The sequence below is a fragment of the Gymnoscopelus braueri genome, assembly GCF_963280865.1.
Source record: "Gymnoscopelus braueri genome assembly, chromosome: 24".
NCBI lineage: Eukaryota > Metazoa > Chordata > Actinopteri > Myctophiformes > Myctophidae > Gymnoscopelus > Gymnoscopelus braueri.
In genome coordinates, this window is record NC_137626.1 from 30,906,525 (window position 1) to 30,923,272 (window position 16,748).

At 40.7% G+C, this 16,748-nt stretch overlaps 1 long non-coding RNA gene across 1 annotated transcript; it reads right to left on the reverse strand.

Annotated features, from left to right (window-relative positions):
• Positions 1 to 13,800: 13,800 nt before the first annotated feature.
• On the reverse strand, positions 13,801 to 16,450 carry LOC308080356. Its single transcript, XR_013932699.1, has 3 exons — positions 16,184 to 16,450; positions 15,352 to 15,450; positions 13,801 to 13,896 (listed from the first exon to the last, which is right to left on the reverse strand). It is a non-coding gene; the product is annotated as an uncharacterized lncRNA (long non-coding RNA).
• Between the last annotated feature and the right edge of the window lie 298 nt (positions 16,451 to 16,748).

Consider the following 16,748-nt stretch of genomic DNA (forward strand, 5'->3'; position numbering starts at 1 on the left):
TTGATTGATTGAATATTTGTTTGGACACAAATGTAAAAACAGAGTACAGTCAAACACTTTGTCTAAAAGGATAGTCTCGCGTAGCCAGACAACTATGCCACAATCTCCGAATGCTATATAGAGTCTGGAACTACACCTCCCGAAATCCGAGAGAGGAAACTGGCACTTCCGTTCATGAAAATATATTTTAAAATATCTTTGCATTAAATGTTTTTATTTCCAATTCTGCCAAGCAGCAAGCTATATATACTTAGATGATTTTGATTTATATAAGGATACATTTGTGCAACTGTAAAGACGAAACGGAAGTGGGGAGGAGGCTTCACATCCGGTTTATATTTTAATCATGATCAGAGCTTCCGAGTACCAGACTGTATGACCGGAAACATTTGAAAATTGTGGGAGGCAACAGTCTGACCACGCGAGACTACTAAAAGGATAACACGGTCTTGTTTCCATTGGGGTCCTGGGTATTCAATTCATCAACATATAAAAAATAGCACCAAACATCAGAAATATAAAACACTATATGTACAGAGTAGGAAAATAAAGGGGGGGAGGGGAATGGGGGTAAAGATGGGGGGGGGGGGGGGTCGGCTGTCTAAGGGAGAAGTGATAACTACCTCCCCCCTTGGCCTCCTGAAATGTGCATTTTCAGGGTTGTTTGAAAGGAAGCCAGTGAAATACTTTTTTTGAGGGATGTGGTCAGGGCATTCCACACTTGGGTGGCAGTGCTGTAGAAGTAGAATTTACCCATGTTTGTTCTATAGGTGGGTGTTACCAGATCGTTGTTTACGCTCCCTCTAGTATTGTGGCTGTCGCACATTTTTTGGAGGTATTTAGTCAGATATGCGGGTATTGAGGTCAAAGTCGCATTGACTATTTTGAAAGCCAAACCCATTTTTTATTGTTTAACCCTGTCCTCTACCCCGAGCCATCCTAGGCTAGGAAAATGTGTGGAGAAAAAGGCAGGTCATGGGACCCAGGCCGAGAAGTAGTCAAATCAGTTTGTTTTGGGAGGTTTGAAGCTTAGTCTTTAGTGACATTGAGATGTTGGAGTACCAGGAGGTGCAAGGATAGTCAAAGAGGGGCTGAATGAGGGCTCCGGAAAGAGTCCTAAGAGCACTTCTATAGACAAAAGAGGACATTCTGCCCAACAATCTTCTTTGATTTACTCTTTTGATCACCTTTGTTGCCAAGCTTTCACCTGTCAGGTATTCGTCAAGAATACAGCCAAAATAGGCTTGCAAAGAAAAGGAATCCAAGGCACTCCGTCTTTGATGAAAAAATATATATTAAGGATTTATTAATTATTATTAGCAAGACAACAATATGATCAACACATATTGACCTATAAAAGGTCTTCATCAGGGTCTGTTTTTGGGGCTAATTTCACAAACCACTGTACCGATTAGCACCAAATTTCAATTTGTGCATGCTGCCAGTAGGCCAAGCAAGTATTTTTTTTATCTAATATGTGCTGCAAGTCATGGTCATGTTTCAGTTTCTTACAGATTATTAAAGTGCAGCCTGTAAGCTTTCTAGTGAAGTGACATGCACTGAAATCTGGAAATGGTTGGAGAAGATATACTTATTTGAATGTTATTAAGCACTTAAAGACCAGATGAAATGGCTTTTTGCAACCATATTTTAACCTAATTCCCAGTAAAACAGAGGCTGGGTGGCTCTGAGCCAATCACAGCTGAGTTTTCTAGCTCAGTGTTTACAACAGTCACACAGCATATGTGTTTTAAAGTATGTGATCTAAACTCGTTGCGTTGTACACTGCAACAAGGCGAATCAAGTGTATGTTACTGCATTGGCTATTTCTCACCTCAAATGTTTTTGGAAACATTTAATGTATCGTTTATAACATAAGTAATAATGCACCATTCGGCCATCCTCTTCGTCCAGATTCAACAGAGTAGCACTGCCCCCTAGTATCTAGCATAGGCTAATGAATCATAGCTGTTTGAAAGACTACTAGACAAGTGCTATTATAACATATTGAAATTGGTTGGAGTGTCCGCCCTGATATTGGGAGGTCCAAGTTTAATCCCCCGGCCGGGTCATACCAAATTCTATAAAAATGGGACCCATTGTCTCCCTGCTTTAGCCTGCATGTCGGTCTGCAGAAGACACATGATTATGTGAATTCACGCGACCAGGATGGTTTACCAGGCTCAAGGGTTGGACAGGGATAAGTCCCTGTGACGTACTAGCGTCTTGTCCAGGTGTTGTACTTGTACATCATGGCTGGGGGATAATTCTCGTACATCAAGTCGCCTCACGCCACAGAAACAGGAGATAAGGTCCTGGCCTATGGGCCACATGGCTCGGAAATAATTGGTTCTCAAGGCTACCTACTTACCTGCCGATGTAATCTTATATTATGTTTGTCATTATTCTGTGGGTTGATGAAAGTTGGGGCAAACACTCACGCCTATCGGTACATAACTCGGACAGAGCTGTGTCGGCTGAAGCGAACTTCGCAACTTTCAGCACGGCAACTCGCTTGCTCGGTGGCGTCTCTCGTGGCTCCAGTTCGCTTGAGACGGCGCACCTCCGTTGCGGTCCAAAACTATACTTTATACAAAACACCTACTGAGCCTCGTGGGAAGGTCAGTATCTCACCTACTTAGAATAATCAATAGTCTGATTAAACGTGATAATGTCCCATTCAGTGCATTGACAGCATCCGAAATGGGTGACAGGGTCGACTCTATACTTGGTCCTCTCTTTTTTCCCTCTAAACCAAGTCTTTTGTGATGCATTGTGAGCTTGTAGATCAGCTATTAGCAGAACCATAGCATAGAGATGCTAGGGTTAAAGTGGTTAAACTTCAAATCAAGAAGCTAATAAAAAGCCTGTTTAATATCTGTGTTATCTCACACAGATCAGACTCACAGACCCATTTCTAGACCTCTCACCTCCTACAGAGGGCACACCATAAAATCAGTTTTCATAGTTTTCAACTACTACCATACTTTAACCTGTGGCTTTCATGGCTGGAGTGGAGGTGCTTCTGTTTCATGATGTCATTCACTTGGCGGCTTGCGCTGTGAGCTGTGGTGCAGTTTCTCTTTTGTATAGCATATTTAATGATGCCTATGCATATTGATTGAGTGAGTGATTGATTGAATACTTTATAAGTCAAAACATGTAAATAGCACAGAGGTGGAGTAAAACATTTAGACACAAAAGGTCCTGGGGACATAATATCTTATAATATCCTATAATAGCCGGATATTATCATTGTCATGATATTCTTTTGCCAAGATTATCGTATAGTTAAAAAACGTACTGAGGTGTGGGTGGTCTTCAGGATCCTCCTGTTTAATAGAAATGTCCCTGGCTGAGTCTGGAGAGTTCATCTTCACCTGCAGTCTGGACTCCACACACTGGTCTGAAATGAATCAAGTGAATAAGGACTTTAATATCTGGAGACCCGGTGGTGTCAAGAATAAGTTGCCAAAGTTGGCACTGTGTGCAATGTGTAGTGGAAAAGCCCATGTGATCAGAAACAATCATCCAGACTATGGATTTGCATAAATTGTAACAATCTGCCTTTTTACCTGAAAGGATAATTACTACCAAAAAGGAAAAACAACGAGATCGGTGGGTGTTTTAACTGATAAGATTTTTTATATAGTAGCCAGGAATTAATTGACAGGTCAAACTGTATTTAAAACAAATAATAACACTTCCAAAGTTTACTTCTGTCCCTCTCCCTGATAAATAAAATAAACAAGCAAACAAACAAATAAATCAAAAACAAACAATAATTACTTTAACTGCCCCTCCCACCCAAACAAATCCCACTGTCCTTTGTAACCCCGCGGGTAATCTCTCAAGAACAGATTCTGCACTGCGTTGGAATCTGTCGGGGAGGTTCGTCATAACGTGTGCGCATTCAGATCAGGAAGCAAGCCGCGCTTTACCCAATCAAATGTAGTGGGCGGGATTCACATGTCCGTCGATCTTTCCCCCTCGAAACAAACCCAAACTAATTTAACAATAGCGTCCGCGGAGCAGACAAAACCACGGAAAGATATTCACATTTTAACTTACTCTTTCATCATAGAAACAAGTGGGCTTATAACCAAAACGATCCATGTTCTCTGGGAGAAGTGGTGTTAGTGTTCCGTGTAGAAATATTGTTAGTGGGAATGAAAACATAGTGGCACCCACCGGAAGTGAAAGCTGAAGGCAGACCTAAACCCCGGTTTCCTTGCGCACTGGTGTTACGTTTTCTTCCGCCCAGAGCCAACAGACATAGAACAAACAGCAGAGGTCGCTGTTTTTCATTTTCAGTTGGATATGGGTTCCCAGATTGCCCCGCGGGTCACAATGCAAGATACAAACAATAAACAAATGCACACGGCGTTTAAGAGTCTGTCATGCACGCACGCTGCTTAAATAAATAAATAAATAGATAAATAGTCCCGCGACCGTTCTCTTCGGATCGCGCTCCCGCAAACGGCTCCTTTTAATCCTGAAATCCTTTTAGTCCAAACGAAAATAAAAGTCTTCTCCGCCCGATGCGGTCCAAATAATAGCTAAATGTCGGGGTACCCCCTCTAATTTGTATTCCAAAAAGAACAGGACGCTCGGCTCGGGTTGATCTCACCGGCCTCGGATCCTCTCGACTCCCCTCCCAACCGGCGTCTCGATCACAACACCACAGCTCGACTCCCACGGCACGGCAGAAACGCTCCGCTGGGCTTGAAAGTCCTCTAACCTCGGCTGCAGTTTACTGTTTATACTTTGTTTCAAAACTCTCTAAACTGGCGCTTCGAAGTCTCTGCTTCCTCCTCCGTTCAACATGGCACAAACGGTTTGGTTCAACCTGGCTCCACGGTTTGGTTCAACCCCTCTGTTGTGTACCACACCCTCTATTAGTAACCTCGGGTGGCATCACTGATTCCATTATCCCCCCAATCAGACCCATTACAGCTCAAGTGAATAGGACAAGTTCATATTTTCTCATGGCTTCAAACATGTTGCATACAGTATATTTTACAAATATAATAACATGCACAGGTCGAGTGGAATACTAATAATAATAATGTGCAATTGTCACAAAATGACCAATTCTAAATAAAACAGTGTACTGATCTTGATTTTTTTCTACATGTATTTGTATTCTTCTTCTTATTTGTTCAATCACTATTTCCTTTCTATCCTATTGATTTTTTTTCTACATGTATTTGTATTCTTCTTCTTATTTGTTCAATCACTATTTCCTTTCTATCCTATTTAATTTCTATGTTATCTTACTCCACACTGGTGAAGCACACTGATTTCACTGCCAATGGTGCAGCTGCCAATAGTATTGTATGTGTATGTGACAATAAACACCTTGAAGCTAGAAAAAAGGGAAGAAAGAAAGAGACAGACTGAGAGTGAAACGTACTGAGGTCTGGCTGGTCTTCAGGATCCTCCTGTTTCACTGAAATGGGTCTGGCTGGGTCTGGAGAGTTCATCTGCACCTGCAGTCTGGACACCACAGAGTCTGGAATGAAACAATTAAAATCCCAGAGTTCAGATTTCATTACAAAGACTTTAAGAGAGACGTCGCTTACACTTAACTTCAACAATAACAGACAATAAGAAAGGACTAACATGGTAATCACTTGTCAACTGGGCGAGTAACTTTTTCACAGAAAATGTCCTGAATAATATATAATAATATGTATATAATTAATAATATAATATAATTAATATCTTCATGTAATCCTCTCTCTGATAGAAAATGTTCCCTCTTTAAGGCAAGTAGAACGATTTTTTTTTTTTTAGGTAAATAATTCTAAATTATTTAGTCATGATTTGTGCAAATTAAATACTAATAATATTAATAATACAAACATTGTTTTTTTTTTTCTTTTCAGGTAAACACTATTAAGGTTCACTGCCATAATAGTGAAATGCCCCTTTTCCTTCAGGTCAATTGATTGATTGAATGTTTTATTAACAGTTTGCGGGAAAAAAAACAAAAAAAACATAGAAAGTACAGTTCAAAAGGATTAAAACCCAAGAAAGCGGGTTTGTAGAAAGAATGGCTTGTTTCCATCGGGGTCCTGTGTATTCAATTAATCTAAACATGTTATGACAGAAAGATATACAAGACTGTGCAAAAACATCATATGAAGGAGTAATAATCAAAAAGTAAAGTAATCATAATAAAGACAACAGTTCCCGGGGGGGGGGGGGGGATTACACACTTATTTTAAACAACAACAACTAAAAAACATACCTTCCTCAATAATGTGTCCTGGTGGAAAACACACTTGAACACCTCTAATGTGGAGTGTACTTGAAGCTAGCTTAGCATTAGCACTAGCGCATCACAACAACAAAGAAAAGTCTTTGAACGTCGTGTGTAAATTCCTCTCGTTTGTTTCACAACGTGCCAGCCTGTCACTCTTTACGCAGACTGTCGCACAAAGACACACTCAGACAGAAGTTACACAAAGGTTTGTTCACTGCAAACTTATATTATAACACAGACTTTCTCTGTATCACGTTCGTTCACTCTCTGCTCTGTTTATTTGGCTCTAATGGATGTGTTTCAACCCGGATGAGAGAGAGGGACGGACACGGTCCCCGGCCGTGCCTCTCTCTCGTCCGGGTTGAAACACACACTATTCTGAGTGAGTTCCTGCAGAAGCCTCATTAATGCCCAATGAATTAATAATGTACCGTGAATTTCAAAGTGTATTCTTAAACAAAAATACGTTTTAAAGGTTTTACAAATAGATGAAACACAACGTGAATTACTTCATCTTCTGCTGTGTTTCAGTGGTTGAGCTGCTAACAAACGTCCTCCTGCTGCTTAACGACGACAGTTTACAAACGACTTGTTTTAGTTGTCTTTGTATTTTAAAGTGTCAGTCAACACGCCAGAGTCTGTCTAGACGCCCCCCCCCCCACGGTTGGTCTTGGGTACTGTCCATTGTTTATATAGCCTACAGTAACAGTATGTGACCTTCCAGACCTGTAGAGACCAGAACATCCATCTAGGAGTGCAACAGTTAATCCAACTAAATCAATTTAAATTATATATTTTTTTATTTTGGGCATGTCATTACAGGCAAACATATTGAAAGTAGCAGATCTACAAGCTCACATCACGTCACGGTGCGATGCGTTTTGAGCTTGTAGATCAGATATTATATCTCCTGAAGGGACAATGTGGCATCTTTCCACCAGTGTTGCTGCTTGGAGCATACACAAACTCAACAAAGTTGCAGGACCCATGCTCAGGTGCCAGGCACACACCTGTGACTGGCACACACCTGTGACTGGCACACACCTGTGACTGGTACACAGCTGTCACTGGCACACACCTGTGACTGGCACACACCTGTGACTGGTACACACCTGTGACTGGTACACAGCTGTGACTGGCACACACCTGTGACTGGCACACAGCTGTGACTGGCACACACCTGTGACTGGTACATACCTGTGACTGGTACACACCTGTGACTGGCACACACCTGTGACTGGTACACAGCTGTGACTGGCACACACCTGTGACTGGCACACACCTGTGACTGGTACACACCTGTGACTGGCACACACCTGTGACTGGCACACACCTGTGACTGGTACACACCTGTGACTGGCACTCCAGACTTTAATATTATTCCACAAATGTATTAATGTTAAGTCCTCAAGGCTTATGTTTCACCTTCCTGATAATCAATTAGATTTATAGCATAATGTGTGTGTGTGTGTGTGTGTGTGTGCGCGCCCATTAGGTGTAATAATTACCGTAAATCATAAAAAAATATTTATGAGGAACATAAATAATACGCACCATTGCCAACTCTCACATGTACATAAACGTTCAAATTTCAAATATAGTGCTTACCCCCGAGCCACGGATGTTACAAGGCGACCCGGACCGCGATAAGTACCCGTATCTCCCGTATTGTTCAATAAAAAGCATTTTAATCCCATCGCCGGCCATTTTCTTTTTTTGTAATATAGAGTGCAATACACCTCCCAACCATTAGTGTCGCATGGTTGAAAGCATCGGAGAAAATTTGGAGAAAATGGCCGGCGATCGGATTAAAATGCTTGGGCTTGTTTCCATTGTGGTCCTGTGTATTCAATTCATCGAATATAAAAAGTGCTCTTTTATGGTGGTTTTGAAGGAGGGTAAGAAGTCACACTTTTTGAAAAGTGAATCCTGTGATATATCGTGATATTGAAACGTGACGATAGGTATCGTTTTGATGTCATACCATATCGAGATATTAAAAAAAAAAAGAGTGTCACCTTTAATTTTCACAATCTAATAATGTATTAAAACTTAATGATCATAGCCATTACATTAAGTGAAATATTTACTGTCATAAGTAATAAATATATGCAATGCATTTTTTCCTTTCCTCCTCCAACTTTTAATTTAATGAGTTAAATAGTTGAAATAGTGCCCCATTCATCGTGCATGTAATACAGCAATATGACATTGAATCATAATATAATAACTGTAAGATTCTAGAAAAATGGTTTACGTGGTAATTTATATAGCTTGAGGAGACGTACAATGGAGTTCAATGGACACGTGGAAACAAATTGGGAGGTTTTCATTTGTTACTTTCAATGGTGTGACGTCACATTCTCTTTCTGTTATAGTATAAATGAGTAACACATTTAGCACTTAAAAACTATTCGTTGAAGTTTTAAAAGAAGAAAACAAAAGGGCTGGGATATGTCTCCAAAAGACGAGTCCTACTCCTAATGGAAACTTCTGTTGAAAGGAGCAGTATAAATATCCATGATATTTTTACGTGTCTATCCAACTCCCTGACAACATACAGCTGTTTGATTTAATCCTCCCAGTGAAGTTATTTATACTGGACATTTCTTCCCTTGGTGTGAATGCACTGATGTCTTTTCAGAGCACTTAACTGACTGAAACTCTTCTCACACTGTTAACATTGACAAGAGTTTTATCCAGTGTGAACACGCTGGTGTTTCTTCAGGGCAGATGACTGAATGAAACTCTTTTCAATAGGTTTTTCCTCCAGTGAGGATACGCACAATATTTTCAATGGAGAGGTTTCTCTTCAGTGTGGATACGCTGGTGTGTCTTCAGGTTACCCGCCTGATTAAAACTCTTGTTACAGTGTGAACAGTGGAAAGGTTTTTCTCCAGTGTGGATACGCTGGTGTATCTTCAGGTCAGATGACTTACAAAAACTCTTGTCACAATGTTCACAGTGGAAAGGTTTTTCTCCAGTGTGGATACGCTGGTGTTTCTTCAGGTCAGATGACTTACAAAAACTCTTGTCACAATGTTCACAGTGGAAAGGTTTCTCTTCAGTGTGGATACGCTGGTGTGTCTTCAGGTGACCCGACTGATTAAAAGTCTTGTTACAGTTTGTACAGTGGAAAGGTCTTTCTCCAGTGTGAACACGCTGGTGTTTCTTCAGGTTACTCAAACAATTAAAAGTATTGTTACAGTGTGTACAATGGAAAGGTTTTTCTCCAGTGTGAACACGCTGGTGTTTCTTCAGGTAACTCGAAGAATTAAAACTCTTGTCACAATGTTTACAGTGGAAAGGTTTTTCTCCAGTGTGAACACGCTGGTGTTTCTTCAGGTTACTCGAAGAATTAAAACTCTTATCACAATGTTTACAGAGGAAAGGTTTTTCTCCAGTGTGAACACGCTGGTGTTTCTTCAGGTCACATGACTGACCGAAACTCTTGTCACAATGTTTACAGTGGAAAGGTTTTTCTCCAGTGTGGATACGCTGGTGTATCTTAAGGGAAGTTGACCCACTGAAACACTTGGTACAATGTTTACACTGGAAAGGTTTTTCTCCAGTGTGGATACGATGGTGTCTCTTCAGGTTACCCGAAGAATTAAAACTCTTGTCACAATGTTTACAGTGGAAAGGTTTTTCTCCAGTGTGAACACGCTGGTGTTTCATCAGGTCACATGACTGACTGAAACTCTTGTCACAATGTTTACAGTGGAAAGGTTTTTCTCCAGTGTGGAAACGCTGGTGTATCTTCAGGGAAGTTGACCCACTGAAACACTTGGTACAATGTTTACACTGGAAAGGTTTTTCTCCAGTGTGGATACGATGGTGTCTCTTCAGGTCACATGACTGACTGAAACTCTTGTCACAATGTTTACAGTGGAAAGGTTTTTCTCCAGAGTGGACACCTCCACTTGTCTCCCCCCAATCATCACTGTCTTCAGTGACTTCAGTGTCAGATTCAAGCACAACTTCAACTTCAGAGCAGTGTGAAGAGATGTGTTCATCATCAACTTCACTTTTCACTGCTAGTAATGTCAACATTGACCCAACAGGCTCCTCTGGTCTTTGAAGTAGCTCCTCCTGTTCCTCTTTAATGTGTGGAGGCTCTGGTTCCTCCTGGAGCAGACTGGCGCTCCTCTCCTGTTCAGGAGAATCCTCCTCTTTACACACAACCATGTGCAGGATTTCTAGGAGCAGAAAAATAACACGATAGTCAACACTGGATTCATAAAATGTAAATCTATTTCTCTATCTTCCATGTTCCATGTACAAAGCTATTGCCTACTAAAACTGACTAAACAGTTACTAAATAGGAACAAAAACGGTTTTCAATTAAGTACTGCTTAACTCATTCACTGCCACAATTATTGCTGGCCGCGTTTACCCACTGCCAGAGATTTTTCATCGAAAAAAAAAAGTACTCAGGAGCCGAGACACAGAATTTTTAAGTTTTAGTGGATGGGAGTCTAGATCTTCGAAAAATTACATCCGGTTTATATTTTAATCAGGATCAGAGCTTCTGAGTACCAGACTGTATGACCGGAAAAATTTGAAAATTGTGGGAGGCAACAGTCAGTGACCACGCGAGACTACTAAAAGGATAACACGGTCTTGTTTCCATTGGGGTCCTGGGTATTCAATTCATCAACATATAAAAAATAGCACCAAACATTCAACATCATCAGAAATATAAAACACTATATGTACAGAGTAGGAAAATAAAGGGGGGGAGGGGAATGGGGGTAAAGATGGGGGGTCGGCTGTCTAAGGGAGAAGCGATAACTACCTCCCCCTTGGCCTCCTGAAATGTGCATTTTCAGGGTTGTTTGAAAGGAAGCCAGTGAAATACTTTTTTTGAGGGATGTGGTCAGGGCATTCCACACTTGGGTGGCAGTGCTGTAGAAGTAGAATTTACCCATGTTTGTTCTATAGGTGGGTGTTACCAGATCGTTGTTTACGCTCCCTCTAGTATTGTGGCTGTCGCACATTTTTTGGAGGTATTTAGTCAGATATGCGGGTATTGAGGTCATTGAGGTCAAAGTCGCATTGACTATTTTGAAAGCCAAACCCATTTTTTATTGTTTAACCCTGTCCTCTACCCCGAGCCATCCTAGGCTAGGAAAATGTGTGGAGAAAAAGGCAGGTCATGGGACCCAGGCCGAGAAGTAGTCAAATCAGTTTGTTTTGGGAGGTTTGAAGCTTAGTCTTTAGTGACATTGAGATGTTGGAGTACCAGGAGGTGCAAGGATAGTCAAAGAGGGGCTGAATGAGGGCTCCGGAAAGAGTCCTAAGAGCACTTCTATAGACAAAAGAGGACATTCTGCCCAACAATCTTCTTTGATTTACTCTTTTGATCACCTTTGTTGCCAAGCTTTCACCTGTCAGGTATTCGTCAAGAATACAGCCAAAATAGGCTTGCAAAGAAAAGGAATCCAAGGCACTCCGTCTTTGATGAAAAAAATATATATTAAGGATTTATTAATTATTATTAGCAAGACAACAATATGATCAACACATATTGACCTATAAAAGGTCTTCATCAGGGTCTGTTTTCGGGGCTAATTTCACAAACCACTGTACCGATTAGCGCCAAATTTCAATTTGTGCATGCTGCCAGTAGGCCAACCAAGTATTTTTTAAATCTAATATGTGCTGCAAGTCATGGTCATGTTTCAGTTTCTTACAGATTATTAAAGTGCAGCCTGTAAGCTAGGCATGCACTGAAATCTGGAAATGGTTGAAGAAGATGCACTTAAAGACCAGATGAAATGGCTTTTTGCAACCATATTTTAACCTAATTCCCAGTAAAACAGAGGCTGGGTGGCTCTGAGCCAATCACAGCTGAGTTTTCTAGCTCAGTGTTTACAACAGTCACACAGCATGTGTTTTAAAGTATGTGATCTAAACTTGTTGCGTTGTACACTGCAACAAGGCGAATCAAGTGTATGTTACTGCATTGGCTATTTCTCACCTCAAATGTTTTTGGAAACATTTAATGTATTGTTTATAACATAAGTAATAATGCACCATTCGGCCATCCTCTTCGTCCAGATTCAACAGAGTAGCACTGCCCCCTAATATCTAGCATAGTCTAATGAATCATAGCTGTTTGAAAGACTACTTGACAAGTGCTAATATAACATATTGAAATTGGTTGGAGTGTCCGCCCTGAGATTGGGAGGTCCAAGTTTAATCCCCCGGCCGGGTCATACCAAATTCTATAAAAATGGGACCCATTGTCTCCCTGCATGTCGGTCTGCAGAAGACACATGATTATGTGAATTCACGCGACCAGGATGGTTTACCAGGCTATCCCTACTTGGCACTCAGACTCAAGGGTTGGACAGGGATAAGTCCCTGTGACGTACTAGCGTCTTGTCCAGGTGTTGTACTTGTACATCATGGCTGGGGGATAATACTCGTACATCAAGCCGCCTCACGCCACAGAAACAGGAGATAAGCTCCTGGCCTATGGGCCACATGGCTCGGAAATAATTGGTTCTACCTAGGGTAGAACCAATTACCAAGGCTACCTACTTACCTGCCGATGTAATCTCATATTATGTTTGTCATTATTCTGTGGGTTGATGAAAGTTGGGGCAAACACTCACCCCAAAACATGATTTACGATCCTGTGCCTATCGGTACATAACTCGGACAGCGCTGTGTCGGCTCAAGCGAACTTCGCAACTTTCGGCACGGCAACTCGCTCGCTTTAGCTCGCTCGGTGGTGTCTCTCGTGGCTCCAGTTCGCTTGAGACGGCGCACCTCCGTTGCAGTCCAAAACTATACTTTATACAAAACACCTACTGAGCCTTGTGGGTAGGTCAGTATCTCACCTACTTAGAATAATCAATAGTCTGATTAAACGTGATAATGTCCCATTCAATGCATTGACAGCATCCGAAATGGGTGACAGGGTCGACTCTATACTTGGTCCTCTCTTTTTTCCCCCTAAACCAAGTCTTTTGTGATGCATTGTGAGCTTGTAGATCAGCTATTAGCAGAACCATAGCATAGAGATGCTAGGGTTAAAGTGGTTAAACTTCAAATCAAGAAGCTAATAAAAAGCCTGTTTAATATCTGTGTTATCTCACACAGATCAGACTCACAGACCCATTTCTAGACCTCTCACCTCCTACAGAGGGCACACCATAAAATCAGTTTTCATAGTTTTCAACTACTACCATACTTTAACCTGTGGCTTTCATGGCTGGAGTGGAGGTGCTTCTGTTTCATGATGTCATTCACTTGGCGGCTTGCGCTGTGAGCTGTGGTGCAGTTTCTCTTTTGTATAGCATATTTAATGATGCCTATGCATATTGATTGAGTGAGTGATTGATTGAATACTTTATAAGTCAAAACATGTAAATAGCACAGAGGTGGAGTAAAACATTTAGACACAAAAAGTCCTGGGGACACATAATATCTTATAATATCCTATAATAGCCGGATATTATCATTGTCATGATATTCTTTTGCCAAGATTATCGTATAGTTAAAATACGTACTGAGGTGTGGGTGGTCTTCAGGATCCTCCTGTTTAATAGAAATGTCCCTGGCTGAGTCTGGAGAGTTCATCTTCACCTGCAGTCTGGACTCCACACACTGGTCTGAAATGAATCAAGTGAATAAGGACTTTAATATCTGGAGACCCGGTGGTGTCAAGAATAAGTTGCCAAAGTTGGCAATGTGTGCAATGTATAGTGGAAAAGCCCATGTGATCAGAAACAATCATCCAGACTATGGATTTGCATAAATTGTAACAATCTGCCTTTTTACCTGAAAGGATAATTACTACCAAAAAGGAAAAACAACGAGATCGGTGGGTGTTTTAACTCTTAAGATTTTTTTATATAGTAGCCAGGAATTAATTGACAGGTCAAACTGTATTTAAAACAAATAATAACACTTCCAAAGTTTACTTCTGTCCCTCTCCCTGATAAATAAAATAAACAAGCAAACAAACAAATAAATCAAAAACAAACAATAATTACTTTAACTGCCCCTCCCACCCAAACAAATCCCACTGTCCTTTGTAACCCCGCGGGTCACAATGCAAGATACAAACAATAAACAAATGCACACGGCGTTTAAGAGTCTGTCATGCACGCACGCTGCGAACGCAAACGGCTCCTTTTAATCCTTTTAGTCCAAACGAAAATAAAAGTCTTCTCCGCCCGATGCGGCCCAAATAATAGCTAAATGTCGGGGTACCCCTCTAATTTGTATTCCAAAAAGAACAGGACGCTCGGCTCGGGTTGATCTCACCGGCCTCGGATCCTCTCGAGTCTCGACTCCCCTCCCGACCGGCGTCTCGATCACAACACCACAGCTCGACTCCGACGGCACGGCAGAAACGCTCCGCTGGGCTTGAAAGTCCTCTAACCTCGGCTGCAGTTTACTGTTTATACTTTGTTTCAAAACTCTCTAAACTGGCGCTTCGAAGTCTCTGCTTCCTCCTCCGTTCAACCTGGCACAAACGGTTTGGTTCAACCTGGCTCCACGGTTTGGTTCAACCCCTCTGTTGTGTACCACACCCTCTATCAGTAACCTCGGGTGGCATCACTGATTCCATTATCCCCCCAATCAGACCCATTACAGCTCAAGTGAATAGGACAAGTTCATATTTTCTCATGGCTTCAAACTAAACATGTTGCATACAGTATATTTTACAAATATAATAACATGCGCAGGTCGAGTGGAATACTAATAATAATAATGTGCAATTGTCACAAAATGACCAATTCTAAATAAAACAGTGTACTGATCTTGATTTTTTTCTACATGTATTTGTATTCTTCTTCTTATTTGTTCAATCACTATTTCCTTTCTATCCTATTGAATTTTTTCTACATGTATTAGTATTCTTCTTCTTATTTGTTCAATCACTATTTCCTTTCTATCCTATTGAATTTCTATGTTATCTTACTCCACACTGGTGAAGCACACTGATTTCACTGCCAATGGTGCAGCTGCCAATAGTATTGTATGTGTATGTGACAATAAACACCTTGAAGCTAGAAAAAAGGGAAGAAAGAAAGACACAGACTGAGAGTGAAACGTACTGAGGTCTGGCTGGTCTTCAGGTTCCTCCTGTTTCACTGAAACGGGTCTGGCTGGGTCTGGAGAGTTCATCTGCACCTGCAGTCTGGACTCCACAGAGTCTGGAATGAAACAATTGAAATCCCAGAGTTCAGATTTCATTACAAAGACTTTAAGAGCTTACACTTAACTTCAACAATAACAGACAATAAGAAAGGACTAACATGGTAATCACTTGTCAATTGGGCGAGTAACTTTTTCACAGAAAATTTCCTGAATAATATATAATATGTATATAATTAATAATATAATATAATTAATATCTTCATGTAATCCTCTCTCTGATAGAAAATGTTCCCTCTTTAAGGCAAGTAGAACGATTTATTTTCTTTTTAGGTAAATAATTCTAAATTATTTAGTCATGATTTGTGCAAATTAAATACTAATAATATTAATATTAATAATACAAACATTGTTTTCTTTTTTTTTCAGGTAAACACTATAAGGTTCACTGCCATAATAGTGAAATGCCCCTTTTCCTTCAGGTCAATTGATTGATTGAATGTTTTATTAACAGTTTGCGAAAAAAACAACAACATAGAAAGTACAGTTCAATACAAGGTCTGCTAAAAGGATTAAAACCCAAGAAAGAGCTATGGCTTGTTTCCATCGGGGTCCTGTGTATTCAATTAATCTAAACGTGTTATGACAGAAAGATATACAAGACTGTGCAAAAATATCATATGAAGGAGTAGTAATCAAAAAGTAAAGTAATTATAATAAAGACAACAGTTCCCGGGGGGGGGGGGGGGGGATTACACTCTTATTTTAAACAACAACAACTAAAAAACATACCTTCCTCAATAATGTATCCTGGTAGAAAACACACTTGAACACCTCTAATGTGGAGTGTACTGGAAGCTAGCTTAGCATTAGCATTAGCCCATCACAAGAACAAAGCAAAGTCTTTGAACGTCGTGTGTAAATTCCTCTCGTTTGTTTCACAACGTGCCAGCCTGTCACTCTTTACGCAGACTGTCGCACAAAGACACACTCAGACAGAAGTTACACAAAGGTTTGTTCACTGCAAACTTATATTATAACACAGACTTTCTCTATATCACGTTCGTTCACTCTCTGCTCTGTTTATTTGGCTCTATTGGCATAGAGGTATAATATAACTAGAGGGCGGATTGCCCCGCCCCCAGCTATCATTTCAATGAATGTGCTCAGTGGCGTTTTGAAGCACCCGGAAACCTGCCGGAAGTAGAATTATTGGTTCGATTTTGTATCCCCATAGAGTTATGAGCATGCGCACTAGTGTCCTTTTTGCGTTCTACGGCAGCCCGTGTGTCAAGGATTGAACGCGAGATATTTATTAAATACACTCGAGATGCATATTTATATGTAAATGCATATG